A 15,345-nucleotide genomic window follows, 5' to 3' on the forward strand; every position below is an offset into this window, starting at 1 on the left:
CGTGAGCTTGAGGTTGCCCAGGTTTGGGGGTTGTAATCCCGCAGGATGAGAAATTAGATCCGGAATGGGATCTAAGATCCAAGGAGGAACTACATTGTGAGACCGCAGGTAAGGGAACCAGATCTGGCGAGGCCAGAATGGGGCTATGTGGATTATCTTGCTCCCCAACCGATGGGCTTTCTGCAGGAACTTCATCATGAGCAGAAGCGGGGGATAAGCATAAAGGAGATCGGGGGGCCAAGCATGAACCAGAGCATCTCTTGGGCTCTCCCCTATTGGGGGAATTAGAGCGAAAAATTCGCTGCACTTTGTGTTTGATGGAGAAGCAAAAAGATCACAGCAAGGTAGACCCCATTTGAGGAAGATTTGTTTCGCTACTAACAGGTTTAGAGACCACTCGTACGGTGTGAGGATCAAGCGACTTAGCTTGTCCGCTAGGATGTTGGTCAGGCCCGGAATGTGCGTTGCTACCAGAAAGCGGTTGGTGGAGATCGCCCATTCCCAAACTCTCATAGCCTCTCGGCAAAGAGGATAAGATCTGGTTCCTCCCTGTTTGTTGATGTACCAGACTACAGCCATGTTGTCTGTCTGAATTGCAATAGTTCCCAGAGGAAGAAGGTCTTGTAGGGCTTGCAACGCCAGAAGCACTGCCCTCATCTCCAGAACACTGATATTCAGAATGGTCTCTGAGGGAGTCCACGTGCCTTGGACGGTTCTGCCCATAGCATGCCCCCCCACCCGAGGCGAGAAGCGTCCCTGGTCAACGTGGCTTGGGGCTGAGGCATGACAAACGGTCTCCCCTCTCGCAGCTCCTGGGAGTGAAGCCACCAGAGAAGGGAGTCCTTGCAAACCCTGCTCAAGGGAATCGGGGTGTTCAAGGGGTGCAGTAAAAGTGACCATTGGACCTGAAGAGTCCACTGAAGAATTCTCATGTGCAGTCGTGCAAAGGGCGACAGACCGATGGCTGCCGCCATGGAGCCCAAAGCTCTCAGGACTAATTCCGCAGGTGGGGCTGGGGACTAGAGAATTGGCAAAACATGAAGAGACAAGCTGCGCAACCTGTCTGTTGTTAGAAAGGCCTTGGAGTGGCGTGTATCTATCTTGGCCCCTATAAATTCCAGAACCTGCACAGGATGAAGGAACGATTTTTGAAGGTTTACAGTAATACCCAGATGCTGAGTAAGAGCTAAGGTATAATCCCTGGCAGAGCAGAGCTGATGCCTGGTGGAGGTGATGAGGAGCCAGTCGTCCAGGTACTAAAAGACCCGAATGCCCTGAAGTCTCAGGTGGGCTGCAACCACTGCCATGACCTTGGTGAACACCCTGGGGGCTGAGGTGAGGCCGAACGGAAGAGCCCTGAACTGATAGTGACTGGCTCCCAGCCGAAAGCGGAAAAACCTCCTGGATCGTCTGTCCATTAGAATGTGGTAGTACTCATCCTTGAGGTCTATGGAGCACATCCAGTCGTTCTCCCGTAGGAAGGGGAGAATAGATTGCAGAGTGACCATCCGGAAATTCTCTTTGGGAATGAACAGGTTTAGAGATGAGAGTTCTAGGATAGGCCTCAAGTCCCCTGTCTTTTTTGGCACTAAAAAGAACCTGGAGTAATTTCCCAATCCGGACTGGCCTGGGGGGATGTGCTGGATGGCCCTTTTTTCTAATAGCTTCGAAATTTCTGAAGCTGCCGCCTCCCTTTGATCGGGTGGGACATCGGGGAGGCGTTTCAAAGGAGGGGGAAGACTCAGAAAGGGAATGGAATAACCTCTGGATATAATTCGGAGCACCCACCGATCCGTAGTAATGGACTCCCAAGTTTGGAGGTGCTCCGACAGACGCCCCCCGACTGCCTCCAGAGAGGGACAGTCGGGTAAGCCCTCAGGGCTGTTGCATGGGCCTCTCCGAGAAAGGTTCTCGAGACTCGAGATTCCTCTGCCCCCCTCTGCCTCTGGGCCGGCGTCCACCTTGTCCTCCTCTGCCTCTGAAGGACGAGGGGTCCGAAGCGGGATGGGACTGCTGTGATTTCCGGAACCACATCTTCTTTTGTCCCCTCTGGTTCCTCGAGAAGGACCGTTGGGGATTAGAGAAGTGGATCCCTATGGCAGACAGCGTCTTCCCATCTTTCTCGCTTTGGACCAGCGTGTCGCGGACGGTCTTGCCAAAAAGCGTAGAACCGTCAAAGGGCGCATTCGCGAAGGACGCCTTGAAGGGTTCCGCAAAATCGCAAAGGCGGAGCCAGGCATGGTGCCGCAGAGCGATGCCTGCTCCGCTGGCTCTAGCTGCTCCCTCCATGGCATGGGAGAGTAGCCGCATAGATGTGTTAGTAATAGATTTCAGAGTGGGCCATGCGAGCCGAGAAGGTGCGTTTGTCCTCAGCCGCCATGGACTCCGGGGGGGGGGGCTCCAAAGTATTCCTTAATCAAGTCTCGTTGGTGTCTGATGATGTGTGCCATATAGTTCAGCGCCCTTACAGAGAAGGTAGCTGAAGCAAACATCTGCTTTCCAATGCAGTCCAGTGTCCGAGATTCCTTATCTGGAGGGTGGACCAAGGAACTCTCCTGCGCTAGCTCCTTCTTGGTGGCAGCCACCACCACCATGGCATCCACTGGAGAACCTTTAGACCATGCCAGCCTATCAGAAGAGGGACTAAGTATCTTGTCTGGTCTTCTGGGAATTGGCTCCAGGGTGTCTGGCTCCTTCCAAGTCCTGGTGGTAATTAAGTCCACCAGGGGGTCAGCCGGGGGGGACACCCAAGAAGTAGACAGGCCTGCATCAAACGCCTCCAGGAACACAGACTCGCCCGAGGAAGGTTTTTTGGCAGACCACCCTCCTCTGATTCGCAACATCTCCATGATGTCTCCAAAGGAGACATCCTCAGGGGGTGACCTTGGGGAACCTTCCCCTTTCTCCAAGTCTGTGTCCTCTGTGATGGACTCAGGGGAGTCCAGGTGCCTCCTTTTGCACTTCCGTTTGTGAGGAACCTCCTCGTTGGGATTATCCGAGAAAAGCTCACCCACGGGGTCTTGTTCCTCTAAGGGAACCAACTGGAGCGCCGATGCAGGCTGTCCCTGTGGCTGGATGATGAAGGACAGGCCCAAATGCGCAGGGGTGACGGATGGATCCACAGCCTGGACTGGGGATCTGGAAGTCCTCGACAGCACCCTCTCCACTACATCAAACGCCGTGGGCAAACCACTCTCCCCAGGCTCCGAGAGCAGCCCCCTTGGCTCTGATGCAGGGATCGGCGTCGGAGCCGAAGCGGTCGGACCCGAGAGGGAAGTGTGCTCCAACCTAAACGGCACCGAAGACACAGTTTCCCCCACAGATTCGACGCTCGGCTCTTGGCCCCGAGAGCTAGGATCCGACATGCTCGAGGGCATAGTCGGCATCGAAGTAATCAAGACTGTCGGCGCTGACGGTTCCCCGGGTCCAAAACGGCACAGATCCGAAGACTCCGAAACCCTAAACCAGGTCGGAGAAGGAGCGATCAGGGTAAAGAAAGGGGCCAAGCTCCCCCCCGGAGGGGAGGAGGCTGGAGCACCCCCATCTGCATTTGAGCCTGCAGGAAACGACGCATCATCCGGTCCAAATCAGCGTTGGTCAAACTTCTGATGGCTCTGGAGGAAGTCGTAGAGGTAGGTCTGGAGGGCCGCCTCGAGGACCTCGAGGGAGACCGGTACTCCTCCTCCGGCTCCGGGGAAAAGCAAGGAGAACGGAGCCGAGAATAAGGAGAACCAGAGGCCCTCTTAGCGGGACTAGCTACCTTCGCTGGCGGGGCTGAAGGATGAGACACAGCCCGCCTTTTATGCCTGTGCCGGTCCTTATCTCTCCTTTTTTCTTTTGAAGAGGAAGAAGAGTCCCCCTCACCCTGAGAAGCAGAGGGAGTTTGAGACCCCAAAAAGGGAGGGGGATTGGAAGGCACGGGAGCCGCAGCTACAACCAGTGCCTTAGAGGGAGAGGAGGAAGAAGAATCCGGGGGCAACAATCCTGCCAGGATTAGCTTGTTCCTCCTATTCCTGATAGCCCGGGGGTTGAAAGCCACACAAACCTGGCAGCTGGTGGATAAATGGGCCACCCCCAGGCAAATACACTGAGTGTGGCCATCGGCTGGGGACAGCTTATGACCACACTCAGTGCATTTAAAAAAATGGCTTTAGGCCCTTCAGCCATCACACCACACAATCACGCACTAGGGGGAGGGAATTGAAGTAAATTTGAAGTAAAATTACCACAACAAAAATATGCTAAATATATTAGCCGATAAATGGGGCTAAACAATACACACACACCAAAGAAATTTTAGAAAAAATTATTTTTAAATGTATTTTTTAAAACTGGAAAACTCTCACCCACGCCTAAGAGCTCGTCTCTAGAAGCTGCTATAAGCCGCGGCAAACTAGATCTAATGATGGGGGATGTGTAGCAGGGGATTATGGGTAGTGGAGGAGCTAGGAGCTCGGATCTTTAGCTAGGTAAAGCTGCCGGCTCGGATCCGAGGACGGATCCGATACCCACAGGTTGCAGACCAAATGAAGTTAACTACTTCAGATCATTCATTATTAGAAATGTGACTTATGAGGTAAGACACAAATTTAATTGTCACTCCAAAGGTGTAGTATATTTGGCCCAGTGTCAAAAATGCCCCGCATTTTACTTTGGGAAAACTGACAGAAAATTACGCGAACGTGTTTACGAACACCTATACGCCATTAAGAAAATTAAATTAGACAATGCTTTAGCAAAACATATAACAGAAAATCCTAGCCACACATTCTTATTCAGGGCAGTAGATATGGTCCACTTAGATGGTAGGGATGGACCACATCAAGTACAATTAGAGGTTTTGGAATTATACTGGCAGATTCGTTGTAATGCCAGCGTAATGCCCGGATTAAATGAGATATGTTCTCTTTACCCAATACTCAAGTTAAAAAGTTTGTGTCGCTAGTTAATATGTTTTGGTATGAAATATTATCATACAGTACGTATTACATATTTATTTGTAATATAGATGGCGTTGCCCATATTAGTTTATGAATGTATTGAGACAGATAACACCTTTTGAACAGTATATACCTGTTGCATATAATGTGTTTCAATAATTTGTTGATGTAATGTCAACACCCCACCTACAAGTATATTTCATGGCATAGGGAGATGTTATTGTTTCCTCCCTTTTCTGTTGCCCTTTTGGTACATCAGTACTTACCCCCTCTGTTCTTTTTCTTCTTTTTTCCTTTCTTTCTTTTCTTCTCTGTTCCTCTTTCCCTTTCCTCCCCCTCCCTCCTTTCCCTACATTCTTTAAAACACAGTACTTACATATTTACACATTATTATGTACAACCCTTAGTCATTGTTATAGTACTTGTATTCTAATCAGCACAGCCCATACACAGATATTTACATTTTTGTCCTTGTCGCCTTCTACAAGTTTGCATGGTTGTAGTCTTAGTATTTATTTAATTGGTACATTGTATTGTAAGATAAGAGCTCGCACAGAGCCACCATTTTAGCGTTTTAAACTTAACAAACGCATCTTCAGTCATGTATAAAAGATCGGTGATGTCCTATGCAAATATACACAGTATTCACTTGTTATATTTGCACAGGATACAATGGTTTTATGTTTTTAACATTTACTTACAGGTATACATAATAGCCTAGTAGCAGTGATGCTTTTACCGTGGTTGTCACATTTTTATGGAGTCTTAGTCTCCGTTCCTTTACCTTCTTTTTATTGTTACTTAGTGCATAGGACCTATATAACATCGTGCATAACCTTGAGTTTATTATACAGTACCTGCATGATAGCAAGTACAGTTCTACATATATAGATATATATTCCTTCTTATGTTTTAACTTTGCAAGAATGTGCGGTTCCAGCTTGCGCATTAAATCAATGCATATATAATTTAAGGTAAGCGAACACATAGAAGCTGTTATATCAGCGTTTTAATATATGATCTTTCAGGCATATGCATAGTGGTAGAGATTTTTGTTGTTCTATTTATTATACATTTTTTAAGATCCAGGTTCCGGATCATTAAATGGTTTTATGTAGTTCTAATGATTTTAAATGGTTTATTAGCCATGGCGCTTGTATTTTGGCGACAAAGCACTTATTTAAATGTAACTGTTGTTTTTTGCCAGTTGTCTGAAGAAGTCCCACAATTAGGTGGGACGAAAAGCGCTTAACAACAACAACATATCTTTGGTGAAATTAAAGGTGTTTACAGCAAGCTTTTTGTTCATTTGGGTGTGTAGTGCTTGCAGTCCACAGCATTCGTTTTTGCAACAAGTTTTCGGTCTGTCATTGTTTTAACCGTCAGGCCCCACATCAGGAGTGCTGGTAAGGCTAGCCCTGAAAGGTATTGTGACCTCCCTGGTTTTGCAGTCTGCCCCTGCCTCTAGGGCGACATCTACCATTTCCTCCTCTGCCTCTGAAGGAGGAGTCACCCGGTGCATCCTGGAAAAACCTCTGGGACATCTTGAACCACATTTTACCACCCCTCTGATCCTTAGGGTATGGTCTAGAGGGTACAGCTAAATGTACTCCCACGGCAGAGAGTGTTTTTCCTTCTTGCTCGCTCTGGGTGAGAGTGTCCTTTCCCTTGGGTCCAAACAATGAGGAACCGTTGAAGGGGGCGTTGGTAAAGGTAGACTTGAATGGTTCCGCAAAACTACATAAACGCATCTAGGAATGACGCCTTAGGGAAATTTGCTGAACCCGCTGCTCTACTTGCTCCATCAGCTGCATACAAGATAAGCCTCATGGATGAGTTGACAATAGAGTTCAAGGTGGACAACCAGGCAGACACCTTGTCAGGGCCTCCCTCAGTACATGTACCTTGTAGAGAATCTCCTAACTCCTTAAGGAGATCTCTCTGAAGCCTCGTGAAGTGTGTAAGGTAGTTCAGCGATCTCAGGGCAAATGCCACTGAAGAGAAGATACGCTTCCCATATCTGTCCATTGTCCGAGACTCCTTATTCGGTGGATGAATAGAAGAAGAAGTTTCTGCTAGCTCTTTCATAGTGGCCGCTGCCACCAAAATGGCATCTACAGGAACACCTTTAGACAAAAATTCCTTTTCTGGGGGTGCAGAAAGAAACTTATTTGGTCACCTGGGGACTGGCTCCACAGCATCAGGAGTATCCAACACCTTTCAACTAACTAGCTCCATTAGTTCTTCGAAGGGTGGAGACAACCAAGAGGCTGAAGGTTGAGACCCAAAAGCCTTCAGGTACACTGACTCCTCATCAGAAGGGTTGACAGTGGACCAGCCGCACCTCTGCTTAAGGATTTCCAGGATGTCTACGAAGGAGACATCATCAGAGGATGACTTTGGGGACCCTTCTGACTCCTCGAGGTCAGTGTCAGAGGTCATCCTGGGAGTCTACATGCTTCCTCTTACATGTTCTCTTCCGTGGGGGCTCCTCGGAAGGATATTCCGGGGAGGTCTCAGAAGAGTGGGGGCCACTGGCCACTGGCTCCTGAGGCTGCGGGTCTCTGCTGTCCAAGGAGACAGTAGGAGCTGAGACAGAAGTAGGTGCCCTAGGGGGAAGAGTGTCGGTACCCCTGGTAGGAAATGAAGATCGGGACAGCACACTCCTCATCATTTCGAATGCTGACCTCTCTGGCTCCGAAGACCTCCTCTGCTCTGAGGAGACCGAGGATGCCATCGGTTCCAGAACCATCAGCTCCGAAATAGACGTAGGATCCGAAGTCACCCTAGCCGACGGGCCAAGAGGGAGACTCGGAACCGAAGAGGTTCGGTTCCAGGCATCACTGTCGGGGCCAACCAGGGAGCTTCGGCTCCTAGACACCATGGAAGGCACCGAGAGTGTCGGAGTGGAACTCGGCTCCGAAACAGCCATAGGGCGAGCTGGAGCCAAGGGTTCCAGCAGTGGTACACAGGCCAGCATGGCTTGAGGAGGAATGACCGAAGGGGACTTAATGAACTCAATTGGCCCCGGAACCGACTGGGTCAGAGCCAAGAACAATTTCATTAAGGCAGACGACTTCAAAAATCTCAGCACTACCCTCTCCATATCTTCTTCTGATAAACTCATGGAAGACCTGGAGGACAGAGTAGGAGAACGGGATCTTTGCAGTATTGGTGACTTCAGTGTAGGGGAGACCGGTAGAGGTTCCATAGACTGGCTCTGTAAAATGCTCTCAGAGGTCAGCTCTGAGGTACTTGGCGCCAACCCTGTAATCACAGTACAACTCTCAATCGGCTTCAAACTCTGTGGAGTCGATGAGACAGTGTATTTATCAGACTTAGTTATTATAAGAGGCAGCTCCGAGACACCAGCCGGTGCCAGGGAGGGCCTCTTAGAGGACTTGGACTTTTCCTTTTTAGATCCCTGGGATCTAGCAGAAGAGGAAGAGCTAGCCAGATCTTCCTCAAAGGAAGGCTTTAGGAGACCTTTTAGGATGAGCTTATTTTTTCTTTGTTGCAATACCCTAGCATTGAAAGAGTGGCAAAATAAGCAAGTTTCCTGTAAGTGGATGGGCCCCAGACAGTAAATGCAGTTACTAGGGCCATCTGTTATAGACATCTTCTGTGAGCATTTTATGCATTTTTTAAAGCCAGATGGCTTATGGTCCTTGCTTTCCTTAGGCATTCTCACAGAAGATGAGCTCACACACACAAAGAAAGAAAGAAAGGTGAGGACTAAGCAGTGGCGGCTGGTGACTTCAAATTAAAGGGGGGCTGCAGGAGACAGATGAATGGGTGGGGCCAATGGGAAGGGGTATGGCCAAGTAGAAAGAGGTGGAGCTATGCTCAAAACCACAACAACTGGAACTTTAAATACGCTGCCCTGGGTGCCAAACTATCATTACAAGAGTCTAATCAAGACAAAATAAAGCACAGAAGAAAAAAATATTTCAATGCATTGGCTTCATGACAGCTTACTTAATATTTAGATGGAAACACAAAGGTTGTGAGGCATGAAAAAATAAATTACTTTTTAAATACATTACTGGAATGCCAGTCAAAATTAGGCATAAAAAAAAACGGGTCTATATCAGTTCACCGAAACGGCTGAAGTTCGAACACCATATGTTCAAACTTCTAACCACGAAGTATAAAAACATCGAAGTCTTAGAACAGCAATTTTTTTTCCCAGGGAAAAAAAATTGCTGTTCCAAGAAACACACACAAAGCACACCAAAAAAACAGCAATCCACACACAAACACTTAAAATCCTACATCTAACCCTACACTAAACTGTACATACACTATCTATCCACTTACATTAACCCAAACCCTAACCCTAAGGTCCATCACTATCACACACTCAACTGACCCGCGCCCTAACCCTAACTCACCTATCCCACCCTAACCCTAAAGTCTGTCACTATCGCACACCCACCATACCCGCACCCTGACCCTAACTCACCTAACCTGCACCCTAAACCTAACATCCACACAATTGCACACTTACCTGAACCCGACCCATAACTTATCACCACAATCCTGATAATCGCGAAGCCACAGAAATGGCCCACCGAATTCTTTCCCTGGGAAAGAATTCGGTGTTCCGCAGCTTCGCGATAATCAGTGTTTGAACTTCACAGTTCGAACATACAGTGTTCGATCATCAGACATTTCGACGGACTGATATAGATCCAAAAAAAAACAAGCAGCACTCAACTCAAACCACTTCTCCTTCCACTGCAGTTCTAATAATAATTTATATTCTGCTTTATAAAATTACCAAGTAACATGCTGAAAGTAGCAATCTCTATGATACTCCCACTTGTAAAAATGTTTCTTATCCAAAAAAGACCTGCTGCCTGACAACAGCTATCTACTTGTTTCATGGGGAAGACATGATCAAAGTAAAACACAAACAGCAAACAAGCTCAAGATAAATTGCTTAAAGGATTACTGCACAAGTTATGGACCACACATGATAGATTGGCATTCTGTTTAGTTTACAGGTAAAGCCTGCAAAGTAAAGCCTGCAAAGATGACTGCAAGTCTCCAACAAATGTAATGAGCTTCTGAAAATACTGTAATCCTGTCCTTTATTACAAATACTGTCATATTCATTTCAATACCTAAGGCTTATACGTTATCTAGTTATGTAAATATTCTCTGCATGGCAACAACAAAAAAGGCTTTCAATGTTGGTAATTCTTTAACAGTATGTTTATTAAAGCTTACTTACATCTTGCAATCTCTGACAAGCTTACCTGATGGTCATTAAAGCATTGCTACTTAAACACAGAGCAACAGGGCACTGCAACAGCATGCATTTTCTGAATAATTTGTGTCTTTCGGCTTTTCCCAGTTAGGGGTCGCCACAGCAGAACTCCGGTCCACTAATGATTGGTAGTGGATTTTTACATACTGGGTTACCAGCCCTGATGCACAACCTTCAATGAAGGCATGCCCCATTCACGTATGCCTCCACACAGAAGACGCTCTAGCTGAGAATTGAACGGGACAAAGTCTTGCTATGAGGCGACAAAATGCTACCGCAGCACCACCACTGCATTTTCTGAATAATAAGAAGCATAAATCAACAGTATAAAAATATGAAAGAAAACCAGAATATTCTGCAAAATCAAGAATAGTTGAAAAGCCACTGCCGTACTTGTGTGTACCTTGGATGGAGGAATACTCTGCATGCTTACACTACATAACTGCTCCTTGCCTTGCTTGGACACATCCAGAGTCACTACATGGGGGAGTGGGGTGCAACAAGTATGTCACAATTTGAAACGTCTCTGGCTGATGGTGATGGCTCTAACACTCGTACCTCTCAACCTCAGAGCAAGAAATGTGGACAAAGCCATACACACAAGTGGGACACAGGCCCAAAAATAAGGATAATTTTTAAATATTGCTCTTCTTAACTTAGATAATAGAACAGTAGTAGGTCTTTCATTACTATGAATTTTCTGAAGGGTATGAAATCTGAAACTCAAATGTCTGCCATTATTTTCTAACTTCAATCTTTAATGATTTGCCACTAATTTGCTAGAAAACCACAACTTTATGAAAAACGGACCAAAAATGTGATGCAAAAATATAAAATTGCCACACAATACAGCTGGGAACCTGTCAAAGGGACACCCCTTTTTAATATTAGTACTGTTAACTTGAGCAGCTGACAAAATTAAAGAATCTACATGCATTTCTGAAATGAAAGTAATGTATAACTCTGATCATTACAGTTATTTATAATTGTAAGCCCTCCAAGTTTTCTTCCAAAATTGCTATTTTGCGGAGGAATTATTAGGGGGAGAGCAAAATACTACATTATCCGAAGATAAAATTAATTTAATTATGGATTTTATGGAAATAGTATTGGATCACAACTATTTATTCTTTGAAGGGGAATATTTTAAACAACACAAAGGCATAGCGATGGGGGCCTCTTGTGCCCCCATTTATGCCAATCTTGTCCTTCTCAAGTTGGAAAAAAGTAAGGTATACACAAGTGAATTTTTTATATGAATCTGTATGTCAGATTCCTGGGTGGATTTTATGGAAGGGCCCAGAGAATAAGATTGAAGAATTTGTTGAGTATTTGAATGGTACCACCAGTTTTCTAAAGTTCACCTTTGCCTATAGTGAAAGTGGTATTAATTATTTGGACACCTTTATTCAGAAGGGGAATAAGGGTTTTAGATCTAAGGTAATAATAATAATAATAATAATAATAATAATAATAATAATAATAATAATAATAATAATAATAATGCCTTGTACAAACATTCCTGTGTGTGAATTAATTTTTCAGGATTCAAGTCTGGAAATTTGGAGAAAGTTTTACCAAATCCCAGGGGGAGTGACTTTAGAAGTCATATTGAGGAAAGAGAGGTTAGATGGCAAATCAAATTACAGGCCAGTCAAGACCCAGGATTAAATGAAATGATTTATATTAAGCCCATACTGAATAGGAAGGCTGCATTTTTAAAATAATGTTTTTAAAATATCTTTGTATGCATTTTTTCTTTTGTTTTAAAAGTTTACTTTTAGTATGAATGTGACTTCCTAAGTCTTTTAACAATTTGTAACAATTTGGTTGAAATGACAAAGGTTTTAGTGTGTGTTTCTTTAAGATATATTTATTTAGTGATGTCATTAAATGGGGGGAGTATTTAAGGGGATTGTATGGTTTTAACATTAGATTCTGATGAGGTCCCTGTTTGGAGGGAAAAAAGCGCTCAATCGGTGAAATATGTTTTGTGGAATAATAAACTGTGACTTTTCTGTGGTGCAGCAGTGTTCATTTTTGTGTTCTAAAGCACAGAGACATGAAGACTTTACCATAGCCCTGCTTACCCAAGTCTAACTACAGATTTTGGGTGCCATCTATGCTGTATAGGAAGAGTGAGTGGCTGAAGTCAGTTTGCCCTTTTTGGAAAAAGCAGTGCAATTTGACATGCTGTCACCTGAGGAGAAATCAAGTGCGACACCCCCACTTGTCCGATATTTACTGCCAGCACCTTCCCTGGCATCTAGTGCCGCTGTCACATTATCCATAGCATTATTGTGCTTAAAAACAGTACCTGCATTCTTAGGTCTTGCCCCAGTCCTCGTCGCGTCATCGTCAATGATTTTAATCATTTGGAAGCTACATTACCACCGAGACTCGTTCCATCCTTCATAGGTTCAATCAAGACATCCTCACCATTCACCAAACATGCCAACTGTCCCCCCCTGGGCGCAGAGTTAGTGACATCACTTTCTCAGCCATATATTTATTTAGTGATGTCATTAAAATGGGGGGGGGGTATTTAAGGGGATTGTATGGTTTTAACATTAGATTCTGATGAAGTCCCTGTTTGGCGAGAAGAAAGCGCTCAATCAATGAATTACGTTTTGTGGAATAATAAACTGTGACTTTTCTGTGGTGCAGCAGTGTTCATTCAGGAATGGCTGAGGATGGGCCAGACAGGCTGCCAAGCAGAGTATGGCATCACATCACATCACATCACATCTGAATTCAGTGTTTAGTAGGTTTGTTTACTACATGATTTCTGCTAGTACCGAATTTGCTCTCTTTATTCTTGCCTCAAGCGTCTTTTTAGAGTAGATACCTTTCCCTGTTCAGGAAATAACATCACCTCAGTAGCATAGCCTGTGCTCCTTTCCAGACACCCACACAATTTCTGTCAAATACCTGACTGTCGGTGTATGTTTTCAGAAAAGGTGTTTCATTTGTCTCAGGTGACAAGCAAATGGCATAGCCGGCAGCTAGTCTAATGCAACAAATAACAATATCAGTGACTGTGTACACCAAATGGACTAGATATCGGCTGCCATCCTAAAAAAAATGTGCTACTGAGAATTGCCCAAAAAAATCTTAAATTTTACAACTGCTACATGTAATGGTTTTTAACAATCGCCGATGCGGTATACAAGTGTAAAGTCAGAATAAAGTTAGCAGAGAAATATAAAGCCAGCATGAATCTCAGAGTTTGCTTGGATTAAAGTGTTTAATTGCATGCTTTAGTAACTCCCTGTAAACACAAATAGCTACAAAATAGCAGAAATGCATATCAGTTTAAGGCAAGCCGTGAACTGTGAATGCCATCTGATAAAAAAAAACAGAAAGAAAAGAAAAAAAGGACAGTAACCAAATGCTACCTTGTGTCCAGTTTCAAGAGTTTTGTCTTGGGGAAAAGCGCCGTAGTGAATGAAGTAATGAATAAGTACTTACAGAAGGTTGGAAGGCTCTCTAAAAGGTGACATAGCAGTGAAAAATCCCTTTTCTCTCTCACTGTCTTCCCCTTGCTGTCTCTATCTTCTCTCCGGTTGCTTAATACATTGGATGCCCAGAGGTAACTATGTAATTGGGCTGCTCCTGGTGAAGCTGCATCAGTGAGTTCCCCCAACAGCCACAGTCCTAGATCCATGAAACTGCCGACCCACTGGCTGCTATGCACCATCCCTCGTGTAACCGACGTCCCAGTCTGTCCCGCGCAAGCTAAATGCCCCGCAAGAGCTCAACTCTCCTCCTGATTGGTCCAGCCTGCAGATGATGCAGTCCGGAGTTCTTCTGTTCTGTGCGTTTGTCACCGCACAGACTTCTGGGCATCTGCAGGGCAGAGATGCCTTTCCCCCTATCCAGACTGCTGACACAGCAGTCTGGACTTGGGAGTTCTGTGAGTTCCGTGAACTGTGTGCATGCATGCACGGAGTTCCGGGACTCGCGTCTTTTTCTAGGTTTATTTGTTTTGTTTTTTGTTTTGTTTTTTCTTTCTACAGGTGGGGGGGGTGCAGTCCTGCAGTCCTATAGCATGAGCCACCCCTGGAACTAGGTCCTCTAACTTAAATGGGTCTAGCCCTACCAGAAAGATAAAGAGACACCATGAGGACCAGGTCCTCTAACTTAAATGGGCCTAGCCCGGGCAGGAAAAAGGAATGGAAAACTAGGTCTTCTAACTAAAACAGACCTAGGGGGAAATAGAACAGTAAGAAGGCTCGCACACACTCAAAACAGGAATAAGGTGTACATTTTCAGAATTTACTAAACAAGGTAAACAGAACCTCATTCTGTTTGCAACTCTAATGAAATTAGCAAGTGGAAATCTGCCAAAAACTAAGACTTATGACTATTAAACAACACACACAGCCTAACTGAGCGCAAAAGGTGCCTACAATTACTAATGACTAATTATTAACAAGAGAAACTGGCACACAGGATACCAAGTACTATAAAGCCAAAAGGCCAACTGTAGTAAAGGAAATACCACATAAACAAAGCACTAATAAACACTAACTATTTTAACTATCAAACTACACTAACTATGACTATACAATAACACTAATAAAGGTAAGTACAAGAGAATAATCCAAAAATTTGAATAAACTTTGAGCAAATTTGAAAAACTTAGCCAGAGCCAAGGAGAAGCACAACCGAACTTGTCGATGCAGCAAACAAGATCTGGGGATTGTACTGGTGCACCATGGGATACCTACCTAGCCATGAGCCAACTAGAATACTTCCAGCTTGTAAATAGGCCAAGTCAGAGCCGAGGATTGCCCCCAATCCCATATATAAGAATGAAGGCGAGATAGGACTACAGAACATTATTAATTTCACTTACCAGGAACTTGGAGCAAACAGACCATGATGCTGAGTGAACGCACAGCAAACAAGGTAACGAGGTTACATCTGATGAAGTCTATTCTGAATAAAAACGCTACAGTGAGTGGTGTGTTTATGTGATTAAAGAGCTGTTTATTCCGAGCTTGCTGTGGACATCGTTTTATTCAAACCTCCTGGTGTTGGTGCCTGTTTTTGTGCTTCTGCAACTGGTTCCAGGTCTTTTCAGGCACCCAGCCTCTTTTTTTTTTTTTTGTGGTTACCAGAAAA

The 15,345-nt window shown here is 45.0% G+C and overlaps 1 protein-coding gene across 1 annotated transcript in view; it reads right to left on the reverse strand.

Annotated features, from left to right (window-relative positions):
- CCDC172 (coiled-coil domain containing 172) overlaps positions 1-15,345 on the reverse strand; it is a 401,371-nt gene that overhangs the window by 324,737 nt on the left and 61,289 nt on the right. The window lies entirely within an intron of this gene.

The sequence above is a fragment of the Protopterus annectens genome, chromosome 14.part0, assembly GCF_019279795.1.
Source record: "Protopterus annectens isolate FY-2018-M chromosome 14.part0, PAN1.0, whole genome shotgun sequence".
Classification (NCBI taxonomy): domain Eukaryota; kingdom Metazoa; phylum Chordata; order Ceratodontiformes; family Protopteridae; genus Protopterus; species Protopterus annectens.